Here is a 12,654-nt window from a genome sequence, read left to right as displayed (position 1 = left end):
ACAAGCAAGAGACTTTCGGTCTTCTTCCCTGTCTCCAATACTTCTTCTTAAATTCTGGTAACACTTGGGTTACTCAGTTGCCAGTCTACATGTGAGGGTTCAAAGCAGATAATGAAGCCAAGAAAGAAGAATTGAGCCTTTCAGTTCTTGTTTTGTTTAACAGCTACCCCAAAGGAAAAGCAACAAGGTGTAGTGGATTAGAGTGGGGATACATCAATCAAGTGCCTGGGTTTGGGACTTGTCTCTGCCACGTGCCAGCTGTGGGATCTCGGGCAAGTTACTTTACCTCTCTGAACTTTATTCATCTGTAAAAGAGGGATGAGAATTGAAGCAAGCGTTTATTTAGTGAGAAATTGCAGATTCGCTTTTAGCACATTGCTTGGCATGTAGTAAGGATTTACTGATTAGTTTTTATGTTCATAATAATTATTATTACACTTCCCTATTCTTTTCTACCTCCAAAGTTCAACCATGTACCTCATGCCACTGAAGTGTACATTTAAAAAAGGTTAAAATGGTAAATTTTATGTTATGTCTGTTTTACCACAATTAAAAAAAAACCCAACATAATGAATGGGAAAAAACAAGAGTTCCGACCACCCCAGCTAACCAAATACAAAAATCACTTTTCAAAATTAAAAAACATACATCCAGGAGGCCAGACAGGTTATATTATGGAATTATATTATGAAAAATTAATAGTTTTCCAGAAAAATTATATTATGGAAAAAACACCACACTTAGAGGTCCTGGGATCTAGTTAGTAACTGTGCTCTTGGTCTAGTCCTTATACCTTTCTGACCTCAGCTTTCTCCTTGGGAAAAGTTCTAGGATGATTAAATGAGGTAACAATTACTTTGTAACATATAAATTGGCATGATTGTGGCCAGAGTCCCTGTTGCTTTTCATCCACTTCTAAGAACAGAGCCAGGATGTTGTACAGAACTGCAGGAAAAGTGTCCTGTTCATAATGCATTTATTGGTTACAAAAACATCAGGGCATTTAATAATGCGCTATGAAATAGGCCCTGACAAATTCTGATTGACAGAGACTGTCCGTCTTGACTCAGTTAAGGGGAAATGCCCTGGGCCCCAGCTGTTGAATCAGTGGGCCATTTCCAATGCCCCTCAGCTGACATCTTGTTCAGAGCACAGCCTCCCCTCGCAAGAGCCCAAAGCCAAGAACGAATTAAGGAAGATCACACAATGAGACTGTCTCTCCACAACTCAGAGATACCAGGCCTCTCGCCCAGGGTGTAGTAGAAAGAGCTCTGAAATAGGCACAGGGGCCTGGGGTGATTTTGAGCTTATGACCCTTTTCTGTACTTCACTTTTCTCACCTGCAAAATGAGGAAAGTTGGTCTTTAGAATTTTCATGGTCTAACACCTTACGAGGTTGTGTTAAAAATACTTTGAAAATTTTAGGATATTTCCCTGCTTTTCTCCCACATTTAAACATTGTAGCCCTTAGACTCACAGACACCTTGGCTTCCTGCACCCCAAGACCCCCCCACCCCCCATCCTTCCCCTCCATTGCCCTTTCTAAGTCAATATAGGCCATCTGCAGAGGAGGGACAGATTTATTTAAACCCAATGCCACTACTGTTTAGGAAAATTTGGGTTTACCTGGAACAACATAAGGATTTTCATAAAAACATCCACAATTTAACTTTCCAATTTTAAGATGTATTATTTGGTTTTTGAAATTTGGGGTGGTAAATTTCTCAAGTGTCTCCATTTTTTAAAACAATCCAGGGCCTCCAGGTCTAATAGAATGAATAGTATCACACATTGCAAAGGACCTCCCCATTTTAAAACGTGTCCCAGGATATTTGTTTTCTTTAGAAAACATCTGCTGGAAAGCAGCCTCTTACAACCTGTTGGGCAGCCCGCATTCCCAAACTGACCTGGGACCATCTCCAAGTGAGAAATGTCTTAGAGGTTTTAAAATCACATACAGTAAAGTTTGTTGTTTCAAAACATGTTTTAGGATTTTCTTTTTAATCTCGTTCCCTAGCTTTTGAGGCAAAAGACGTTCTCCATCTAAAGCTCATGGATAATTTCAATTTTATCATTTCTGCTAAATCTCAAAAATGGTAATGGGTAAAGCAGAAGCCTCTGTTGACAGGAAGTTTATCTCTTGCTAATAAAAACTACACATATTTATCTGAGTGTTAGAGCCATGTTTTAACTCATTCAAGAACAGTGAATTGTAAAGGGGAAAGTACCCAGGCAGAGGGTATCTAAAAGCTTTGGCCCCATGTAGAATTGTTTTAAAGCTCCTTATCTTTTGTTGCTGGCAAATAAAATCTTCAAATTCTCTGCATTAGAGTAATTTCTTTCTTGATATTTACAAGCCTGGGGAGAAGGGGTAGAGTGCTTGCAGGAAGGTGATAGGGCAAAGGAAGCTGATTCCCTCAGGCAGCTGACTCTGTTGCCTTTTCATCTTTTCCTAGGCAGAGCACAGCCACAGGAGGGACTGGATAGATGATTCTCAGTAAATTTGTACTCCTTAGTCATCTGAAGTGACTATTGTACTTATACTGACTTCAGGGCTCTCCCCTGCCTCCTTCCTGGATTTTACTCCTACCTCACTAACTGATCCTCCTCTTTCTGTAAGAGCGGCCTGCATGACTCAGTTCTGAGACTTACACAGTCTGTGGCTTTCGAGATAATGCATTGGAATTGATGCCCAATGGATGTCTTCAGCCCTAACTGCCCTGCTGAGCTCAGATGTTCCTACCCCTCTGCCTTCCTGATTTTTCCATCTGTATGTCACTAGACATCTCAGATTTAACTTGTCCAGAGCAAAAGTCTCCCCCCTCTGCAAGTCATCTACAATACCAGTCTTCTTCATCAAGGTCATCAAGGTCAATAGCAACAGCATTTACCCACTTGATCGGGTCAAAAATGTGGAGTCCTCCTTGCCTCCTCTTCCTTGCTCCTGTGGCCACACAGGTGCTGCTGGCTTCACCTCGGTCTCTCCTGGCTCTGCGGTCTTCTCACCCACGTGTTCTGCTACCAGCCTAGCGCAAGTCCCCATCGCCACTCCTACAGACTATTGCGAAATCTCTCAACCGTCCCCCAAACTTGAATTCTTACCTTCTGACGGTCCATTTTCCATACAGCAATTAATGCAACTTCTTAAAAATACAAATTGGATTATGGCAGTCCCTTCTGTAGACTTACCAATGGCTTCTCTCTGCCTTAAAAGAAAATAGAAACTTTTTGCTATGGTCTGCAAGACCCCTACCTACCTCTCCCAGGTTCTCTCTTTCCACTGTCCTTCTCTTTCCCTGATGGCCTTCTTTCTTTCCCTGCAGGGAACACATACAGTCCTTTCCCGTCTTAGCACATCAATCCAGTTTGTTCTCTCTGCACACTTTCTCTCCCATATCTATACCTACACCTCTGTATGTCCTTATTTGATTCTCAGGTAAAATGTCATCTTTTTGGAGCAGACTTCCCCGAACACTTTATCTGAAAGACTTCACCACACCCAGTATCCCATCTCATCACCAGGTTTTATTTACTTTGTAGGAGTTCAAACTATCTGTAATTATTTATTTGTTTGTTTACTAGTTTATCATCTCTTTCCATCCATTAGAATGCTGTCTCCCTGAAGTCTGAGACCTTGTTGGTTTTGCTTTCTGCTGTGTCTCTGAAACCTAGAACCTAAGACTCAGCAGCATCCTTCTCCCGATACACTTCCCTCCCATTTTCTGTACTGGTGCCTCCAGTACCACCCCAAGACCTTATGGCTTTGCATTTCCTTGAGTTCTCAGTATATACTATGCTACAAATTTGCCTTTATCAGCTAAAATCTTCTGTGAGATGACTTGAAACCAGTTAAGAACAAAAGGGCATCAAGAAATGTAGACAGAGATATTGAAAGAGGAGACGAGAGAGAAACAAAAGGATCTCAATTTTGCTGAGGTTTGGCCAGGCCAAGAGATATCCGGTAACACCAAATAGCCTTTGTTAAAATAACAGAAACTTTTGACAAATTAAAATGAAGCTGCCCCAGACTGATTTATGGGGCCTTCCAGGCTCAAAACCGTCTAACCTTGCAAAATTGTGCTACCCTATGCAACCTTGCATCGAGGATACTGTTTCAGTTTGAAATAAGGTGCACATGCGCTCTCACACACAAAGGCATCTCAGATTTGAGACAGAGAAGACCCTGGGTTGGACTATGAGAAATCAACAAGAAGGATTTTTTTTCACCAGATGGAAAGCGCAGTTTGCTGGCAATTCTAGAGTATTCATTTCTGAAAGTATCCAGAACTTTAAAGAAGATGGCTACTCCCAAACTATTTCATTCAAAGATGAGAGTCATTAATAACGATCAGTATCTCTTCATTCCCCAACTCTTGGAAGCCTTCCTCTTTTGTCAACAGGAAGCTCCTCTCAGTAAATGGATGTAAAAAGCTTCAACAAGTGTCAGAATGAAAGGGGTAGGATGGCCCCTGACTAGAAGGGTAGTAAGTGACCAAAGAAATGCTTGCGAGACCTCTTTGCTTTTGGCATAGCCATCATTATTTTTGATGTTCACTGCCCTTTATCTCTTACAGCATTGCTACCTCTGTTGCAGCATTATTTCCCAGACATTTGGCACCTCCCAAGGTTTTTCCTTTTGTCTGTCCCCTGCTTGGGTGTGTGGTGTCTATTTCAATAGCTGTTTCAGTGGTGCTGTGACCATATTAATATGACAGAGAGTTGGTCCAAAAGAAATTACAAGGACCATCATTGTAATTCAGACACTTAATTCCCACTTAGCAGTAGATGCAGCCCTTGATGACTCACAGGTCATAATCCTCATTCCCCTTTATCGGTCACTCTTGTTTTTGGGTCTGTGGATGGACTGGCACTTTTTGAGGTTAAAAATAAAAGACTTCTGAAAAACATTGATAAGATCCTTTGGAGAAAGAAAAGAACCCCAGAGAAGGGGACCCTGTGCAGAAATCTGTAGCATTCTGTTGTATACCGAACCAGGACCACTGTTGGACGTTCAGTTAAAGTTCTAGAAGATAACCAAGTTATGCCAAAGTTGTGGTGGGCTGGCACCATGCAATATACTCGTCAGTTACCACTAATATTTCCTTCCCCTCCCCAAGGTACCCTCCCTGTGATTGTCATTAGGAGACTGGGAATATTGCAAAGTAAACATCTGGAAGCATTGATAGTAAACATAGGAGAGAAATGCCTTGCTACACCAGCCACAGGTCAGGAAACCCTAATCTTATCGGGGGTCCTGGAGACCATAATTCCATAGACTGTTTAGATGGCGTTATGTTACTGTGAACACATATGTTTTGTTTCCATCCTTTTTAGGCATCCTGTTTGGGGAAAGCTGGTTTTTAAAGACTTGATCATTTTAGGGCAGATTATTCTGCTTTTTACCTTAAAAAAAAAAGATGAAAGAAAATCACAGCTCCTTTAGAGCCTGAACAGCAGGGAATATACACAGGTATTTCTGTTTGTTTTCTTTTATTTAGTTAGTTTATTTGCTTGCACTATTTCAGGGACTAAGGATGACCACATAGAATTCAGTCTTCTTCAAGTGTGGTCTATGGATCAGTAGCATCAAAATCTGGGGCGTTTTGCTTAAAAATACATATACTTAGGCCCCACCTTGGCTGTTGGAATCTTTGAGGCAGCACCTGGGAATCTGCATTTTAATCTGGTCTCAGGTACACCAAATCTGAAAACCACTGAACTAGAAAAACACCCCGGTCTGCTGGTTGGTTATAGTACCTGGCTGGGGGTTAGCCTTCAAAGCATTGAGATTCATCTGTGCATGCCTGCTTTTCTTTCCCTGTAAAAGGGGCATAGCTTAAGTTTAATACAAAGAGAGCATGCTTTTTTCTTGGGGACTTTTAACCTGGGGTCCATGGTTAAAAGGAGGGTTCCCAGTTTTTATGAGATCCTCAAGGAGGATCGTTGCTCCAGAAAAGCATGTTCCAACACCAACTTAAAAGCATACTTTCCAGTTTGGGTGGGAACATTGGGAACTCAGATTGGCCCAGACGGTGCTTGAGTTTCTCATTCTTTCCTATTTCTATTAATGTCAGAGGAATTCTAAAGCTATGGAGAATGAGAAATTTAGGATTTTTTACCTCCAAACCTAAAGACCCCTTGGACATCAAAACATCTACTTTTTCTCTCAGAGGAATGGAGAGGACAAGACTAAGTTATTTATGAATTGTACAGCGCTACATGTCTAGAAAGACAGGAACACATAGCCGTGCATATGAAAGTGTCACTATGATTGTCGTCTTAAAGGTCTAGATCTGAATTTCAGCATAAGGCAGGATTAACTGCACCTTTCTCTCTGGGATTTCTGGTGTAAATACAGACACCAGAGTCATGTACAAGCCTGAGAGGGAAAGTAGAATGTGGAAGCGGGTTTGGAAACCAAAATATTATGTCAGCAGTTTTCTCTTTCATTTATTCTCTCTTATCAAAACCAACTTTTTAACTCAGGGGCTCTGTTAATAAAAACATAGATAATTTCATTTGGAAGACCCCAGAGCTTCATGTTTGGGGTTAAAAAAAAATTCCTCTCATCCCCTCCGGGGAAAAGTGTTGGAGGGCTCATTCTTCTCTCAGAACCCTCTGAATAAATCAGTGCTGGTGAACTCTCCTCAGAGTAAGGGGAGGTCAGTTATTAAATACACACAGAACCTATAGCTGGAATCTCTGTGAAAAGAAAAACAACCACAAGTACAATTTCTAAGTTTAAGCCTTCCTTTTTATTTCTAGTACCCTCAAAACCTCTTCAAATTCATTCTTACTTTTGCATTTGTTTTTTTCATTTTAAAATGTTTAACAATGAAAACAGCTAATAAGAGTATACTCTCAGGGCTATTATCCAAACAAGTTAAGTCGTCTTTTTCAGAAAGCCTTTTTGTGCAACTGCAAAGTATTTGGGGGTCACTATTTACAAAGAAGACACCCAGTGTTTTAATTAAAATTATGCAAAGGGGTAGCATCCCAGATAGGAATTCTCAGCAAATGATGGTCAGGTTCCGGTAGGCACATGTTTTCCTCCCCGTGAAACGAGGAGACCCAGCAAGAAAGAAGGAGCCTCGGAAGCCAGCAGCGTGAGGGCTCTAGGAGAGCGATAGGTATGAACGTTGCAGTGTTGGCTCAGGATGTGGGCCCTGATGAGATTTCAGGGTGTGACGAGGAGGTGGTGAAGACCAGGTGAGGGGTGTGAGGCAGGCAGCACCATCCACTTACCTGAGAGAGGGGAACTCCGTTTCTTACTTTTTGTTTGTTTGTTTTGTTTTGTTTTTTGCTGTACGCGGGCCTCTCCCCGCCGTGGCCTCCCCTGTTGCGGAGCACAGGCTCCGGACATACATATGTATATAGTCAGCTATTGTACGTATATGTAAATATATGTGTATATATGTATGTTCATATATATGTATGTCTACATATGTGTGTGTATATATATATATATGTGGCAATGAGACATACAATAGCTACAAAACAAGGAAAAGTATCAATTTCTGCAAATTTTAACAGGGAGGATAGACAAGGCCATAATTTTGATGTTTCACACAAGCAACAATTACAGTGGGGAAAATAGAATGGCAAGCTAAAAGACATGGAATTGAGAAGAAGGAAAGTTTGACGGAAGTGATGCTTCCGAGGAAAAGTCCAGTCCGTTGCAGGCCTCACCGACTTCTCCCCAGCTGGCCGGGTAGACCCAGAGCCTCTCCTGATATCATTTGCCTAGCCCTGCTGGTGCTCATGAAGTACACAGAGAGCAGTAAGTCTTCACCACCCAGGGCCTGGACCAAGGAGGCAAGTGGGGCACCCAGTCTCAAGGTTGTGCAGTTGCTGCCCTGCCCTTGAACGCCCCCAGGAGTGCATGCCTCCTTAAATTTTGCACCCTACACATCTCGTCTGCTTCACCCTAGAGGAGGCCAGTCACCACACTTTGTCTACAGGGACAATGGGACTTTGGTAGATAACCTCTCCTAACCAAGGTTATCTACTGAGCCTGTGGTAGAGGCCTCTTTCTCCCACACCGTCAGGCGCCCACCTCTCCTGAGCAGAGCAGGATTATTCCCCAGACGGTCCTGTTCAGCCATGTCCTGGCTCCGCTCAAGACCAGAACATGAATTCAGTGCAGTCTGGCAACACCATTAGCCTCTGATCCTGTTTATAATTCTACCCACAGACATTTGAACCTCCTGTCCTCCACCATTTTCATTGTGTTCTTCCTGTAGTCCTAACCTTGAGTTGTAGGAACTGCTGGTTAGAACAGACACCACACAAGCACTTTACAATATATGTAAATTAGACCCTCACACTGTCTTAAACTTAAACAGTGATGTATGTCAATCACTTCTCAGTAAGACAATAAAACAGGAAAAAAAGAAAAAAAAAAAAGAACTGACGCCACCGTTCTTTAGGGATGAGTAAGTCTCAGTGGCAATTTCCCTTTCCTTAGGGTGACCCGACAACCATATGAGAAGCACCCCAACCAATAGGAGAATGCCAGTTCCTCTCACCTAGAGTTTCAATTCCCCTGGATACTTCATATAAGAAATTGGCGGAAATAGTCTAATGTCAGCTGCTCTGATAATAAAAACCTCAGGGTGCTCATACTGGCATCGCTGCCACGTGGATTTTGGGAAACGGAAGCAAGAGGAATCTAAGGCCCCCAGAGGAGAAGTGACATAGTGCAGGGATGGACAAGGCCAACCAATACATTTTCTGGTATTTATTATTATTATTATTCCAGGTATTCTAGAAGCTCCAGATCTTAAGGAAGCCACAGAAGAGGTGTAAGAATGGAAAAGGGGAAAAGGACTTTTAGGAGGGAACATATTCAGGGAAGACCGAGCAGCCTGTGCTGCCATCACTCAGTTCAGTCACATTTCTTGAAGACCTACTGTATGTGAGTCAGGTGCTTGCTAAGAGCTAGGGGAACTGAGGTGGATCGGCCCATCCTCTGCCCTGAAGAAGCTAACGACTCCCAAGGAAGACAGGCACGGAATGGGTACTTTCCATAAGTGGCTTATTGCTGCGGTAGAATCTGATCCAGGAGCCCAGAGAAAGGGGCACTTCTACCCCAGCCTGGGAGTCCAGCAAGGTGTTCACGGAAAAGGGAATGCCTGAACCGAGGAGTTTATTCATTCATTCACTCGTTCATTTATCCAGCAAATATCCATTGAGCGTCAACTGCTTTTCAGATAACTGTGGTGCGTTCGAGTGATACAACGACATTCACATTTTACAGATGGAGACGTTAGGGGGAAAAATACACTATGAGTCGGCAGAATTGATGATAATATTTTAGGGCTGATCGAAGGTCTCTCATAACCTCCCAATACCTACCCCCAAGGCTTCCCGATGCCTCCATCATTAGAAATTCATTCCTTTGTCTGTCACATTCAACATCGCCACTTCAGAATATCAAAAATAGGTTTGGACACAAGGAAGGCCAGCAAGTTGCCTGAGGGTACTTGGAGCCAGAGCTGGGATGTAGGAATTACAGTAGGTATGAGACAGAAGTAACCAATGGCTGACCACTCTCTCGCTTTCTCCCTGGGAGTGCCAGGAGCTGACGCTAGCAGACCTAGCCATCCAAACCAGCGAATCCTGCTTGCACACAGTTTAGGAAGCATGCTGCACAGGTTGACCTAGGCAGCCCCTCAGCCTCTGTCCACTGTGAAAACACGGGACACCCAAGTTGAAGGGAACGCTGAATGACACCATGTGGGTATGCAGTGGTCTGTGACCGGAAGGTTCGCTGGAAGCAATTTGCAAAGGAGGCCTTAGAAAACCACCTGGATGGTTATTATAAATTAAAAAAGGAAGAGATGCCACTTTTTTTCTGAATAATTTTTAATACTAGGTTTATGGCTGGGTACATGTGATAGTCATTAGAGCTTATTTAACTCTGAAATTATCTGGCCCCTCAAATTCCACTGGGACTGTAGGAATCGTGGGTTAAATTTTAAAAACAATGTCTGAAAGAAGACGATATGCTTTTCCTTGAGGAAAATAAATTCAGACTTAAAAGAAAAAAAAAATCAGCTCTGTCTAGGAAGGATCGTTATCATTTCTTACATTTGCTGTGTGTTTCCGTAATGTGTTGGAGCTAAGAAATTCACCCAGGCACACAAAATTTACTTTAGTTGGCTATTGTGCTCTTCAGTCCTGCAGTCCAAGTTGTGCTTTTCGAGTGGGTTGTTTTGGAGATAGTCCAAATCCGTTCTGAACTCTGAGCTCAGATCTCAGAGGTTTTCACTTCTTCGGAGCCGAACATTTCATCAGGAGTTGCGAGTATGTGAGTTACACCGAACAGCTGCACGGTACCCACCACCCTCTCCCCAAGGAGGACACGTTCTGAAAGGAGGGTGTCGTAAGCATTCCTGAGCAAGCCAGCTAATCTGGAGGCCTAGCCTGTTGGCCAGGGGCTACTTCTAAGAAGGCTCCCGCTGGAATTACAGCATCTTAAAACCCTGATCCTCAAAGCCCCTCTTCTTCAGAAGAGCAACTAGAACATGGAGGGGGCTAGCGGGGAGAGACGACGAGAGGGCCAAATGGGTGAAAAAAGAAGCTCTTGAGTCGGAGGGGAATTTCCTTTTGGGAACAGGATATTCTCTATCATTAGCTGCTCACAGGAAGGGAAATAGGAAAGCAGGCTTTCTTTTCAGGTGGGGAGAAGCCCATAAGCCAGTGAGAATGCCTGATTTGGAATGGCGGGGAAGGGGAGGGTACTTATGTTCAGAAGGCAAGTGCAAATATAGTACTCAGACCCCTTTGAACTCTGAATTCTGACTCCGGCCAGTGCTCCAAAGAAGTTTTATTAGAGTGTCAGTGTGTCCTGCACATTGTTGGCCCAGTGGCATCATCATCTCATCATCATCAGGTACAGGGTCCTCGGAGTTTGGCTAGAAGCACTGAACCCATTGGTCACGTCACCCCCTGATCAGAGGCACCCTCGCTGCCTTGGAACCTTTGGCCTCTTCCTCCTCCCAGCAGGAGCAAAGATGCTGGTGTGTCTCGTGAGAGGTCTGTGCCTGGCTTTGGCCAAAACTGCCATCTCCTTTGTTACTTTCCAAGGAAGGCACAAGAAAGGTACCTTTATGTAATCTTTACCTACAGCACAGGGCCCCTTTTACTTACTTCAGTAAAAAAAAAAAAGAGAAAACAAAAAGCCCCATCTAGCAGCTTAACCCAGTCCCTGGGACAGGGTGTAAGAAAAAATCCCGTAGAGAGCATTTTCCCCTTGTGGTTACAGGAAGGTGTCAATTTGGAAAGCGGCACCACATATCCATTTTGATGTCTAAAATAATAACATTTAAATATGAAAAGTAAGGCAAGCTGTAGGGAGTGGAGAAGGGAAAGTGAAAATCCTCAGTATATTAACCAACGTGGTCGATGGCTCTTATAAAAAGGAGAAAGTCATTTATATAAAATCTTATCATCCTGCCTTGAAGTGGAAAGGGTGGTAGAAGCGATTGGAGATTTTGTTTTATTTATTCCCTGCATCAGAAGAAAAATCAATAGCTGCTTGGCGAGTCAGACGTAAGTGAGTTATACAGGCCACTGACATGGTGGACCAAACTTTATAACAACCACATTTGCTGCTGTCAGGCCACAGGCTTCAGTGGCGCCAGCTGTAATTGCGGCTGATCACCTCTAATTCAGAGCTGCCTGCCTTGATAAAGGTGTCACTGGAGCAACTGTGGCATCAGCGTCAATTGGGGATTTCATGCTCCAGGGCAGACTGCTGGAGAAAGCTCTCCGCCACCCCAGCCTCCAGGGTCGGGAGACTGTTGGGCAAAACTTGCTTTTTAAGTCTTCACTCTGAGTTTGGTGATAGTCCCTAAAGCTCTGATTGAAATTCCAAGGGACTCAGATGAACAGCCCTGTCCCCTGGCAGCAGATATCTTTAAGAAGCTAGGAGATTTCTCTGAAAGCAGAGTTTAGAAGTGGGGATCTTTTCTGCTTGGCCACATGTGAAGAGACCAACATTTGTATCACCTGGTCAACTCACTGATCACAAAAAGCGACGAGAGGCAATAGATGATTATTTTTGAAAAAAAAATAAATTGCAACCCCATGCCTTTCTTCTGCTTTTGGTGGCATTAAAAAAAAAATTCTAGCGAACTTCCCATTTTTTAAAATTACTTTTTCTTTTCTTTCTGAAGGAGACATTAAGGGTGAGGGGACGAGAAAACGGAGAGAAGAAAGAGTTAAAAAGCTGTGCTAACAAAGCGGCCAAGTGTCTGGACAGTTCTAGGTAAAGTCCTGAGCAGGAGAGGCGTGAAGTGAGGGGTAGAATTCCGCCATTTAAAGGGCTTCACTGTCATTTGTGAAGGATAATGTTTGACTCCCCCGCACAACCACCCCAGGCTGTTTTTCCTCCCTCTGTCATTACAAAAGAGACACACATGCTGCCCTCCCTGTATCCTCACAGACGGCCCCACCCACACCAGTGCTCCCCCAGCCAGTGGGGGGGACCCATAGCTTGTCTTCATTTTGAGGGTGAACGTATTCTAACTCCCTCTTCTTCGAATGACTCACCTGAGAGTGGAGTGCTAATCTCAGGCAGACGAGGTCTGTGTTTTGCAACGAGGGTCCTTTTCCCTTCTGCACATAAAAGCGACCAGCAGCGTGGGC

The 12,654-nt window shown here is 43.4% G+C and overlaps 1 protein-coding gene across 1 annotated transcript in view; it reads left to right on the top strand.

The window, feature by feature from the left end:
- CREB5 (cAMP responsive element binding protein 5) overlaps positions 1 to 12,654 on the top strand; it is a 409,537-nt gene that overhangs the window by 262,042 nt on the left and 134,841 nt on the right. The gene's annotated exons all lie outside the window — the stretch shown is intronic.

This window comes from Lagenorhynchus albirostris, chromosome 8 (genome assembly GCF_949774975.1).
Source record: "Lagenorhynchus albirostris chromosome 8, mLagAlb1.1, whole genome shotgun sequence".
Lineage (NCBI taxonomy): Eukaryota > Metazoa > Chordata > Mammalia > Artiodactyla > Delphinidae > Lagenorhynchus > Lagenorhynchus albirostris.
This window is presented reverse-complemented; position numbering and strand designations above follow the sequence as displayed.